This window comes from Acanthisitta chloris, unplaced genomic scaffold (assembly GCF_000695815.1).
Source record: "Acanthisitta chloris isolate BGI_N310 unplaced genomic scaffold, ASM69581v1 scaffold8803, whole genome shotgun sequence".
Taxonomy (NCBI): domain Eukaryota; kingdom Metazoa; phylum Chordata; class Aves; order Passeriformes; family Acanthisittidae; genus Acanthisitta; species Acanthisitta chloris.
The window spans coordinates 110351-111579 of NW_008663567.1; positions in this window are offsets into that span (position 1 = coordinate 110351).

Sequence of the window (1229 nt, forward strand, 5' to 3'; positions counted from 1 at the left end):
ACATCTATGTGTTGGTAGATGAACAGACCTTCATCTTCTGCACCAGGCTGTAGGACCTCCAGTGAGAATGTTGTTCAGGTGGTCTTGGGTTTCCATCTCAGCTGCAAGGCAGCATTTTAAGCAGCAGCCTACCTAAGTTCTGTACCTGGTCCATTTAGTCCAGGTTCTGTCTCTAACAGGAAGAAGGCACAACAGGGGATGTGTGTATGGTGTTTCTCCCCGAAATCTCACTACCTCCAGCTTGGAAAATTTCCTTAGCCTAATATGACCCATCTACTTAATGATCCCAGTGGAGTGCTCCTCAAAGTACTTGCCCAATCTCCCTGGACCTCCAGGTAAACTTTTCATACCACAGTTCCCCTTAGCAAAGATTTCCACCAGTCCCTTACCCACCATACAATACCTCCTTTTGCTTATTTTGGGCTTCGCTCCTGGTGTCTTTGCCTGGTGCTTCTCCTTTCCCACATCCAGCACAGATATGCCTCAGCACAGCTTGGGGAAGAAGGTTTCCCACATATGAATCATCTACAACACTCCCCAGAGCATTTCTAGGTGCCCTCCACTCATGTTAAGTAACCAATAAATTTCACCAGCATTCAGCTTGTGAGGGCTGATAAGATCACAGTGAGAAAGGGGACAGTGCCAAAAATATTGAGCTCTATAAAGGATGTGCCATATAATGCTTTTAACATTTGTAGTCCCTAAGGCCAAGGGGATCATTAGATCATCTACTGTGACTTGTATAATGCAGCCTGGAGAATTTTGTCTGCTTACCCCTGCACTGAACCCAGTAATAACTGGTGTTTATGTGAATGGGTAACACTGAAGGTATTAAAAGCACCAGCACATGTAACTTCACCTTCAGTAGCAAGAAAGGATAATGAATCTGTCAACTGCAAGCCACAGTCCTGGGACTGGAGAAGGAAAACTAATGCCTAAATTCACACAAGAGAGGTAAGGAGGGCAGGATGCTTGTGGCTACCACATGCCCATAGCTGAGCTCATTTTTATGGAGGGTCTGAGAGCAGAGTTTGATGCAAGGGGGAGTGGAAGCATGGGAGATGGAGAAAATCTCATGTGGTTTTGTTAAGGACAGATTGTGTTGCCCTAACACAATATATAATCATAGATATTCGATAAGATAACTGACTTCTTAGACAAGGAGAACTAATGTCCCAAATCTGACCCTAAGCAGTTTAATACTGAGTTTGAATAAAAAAGGAGTGGGA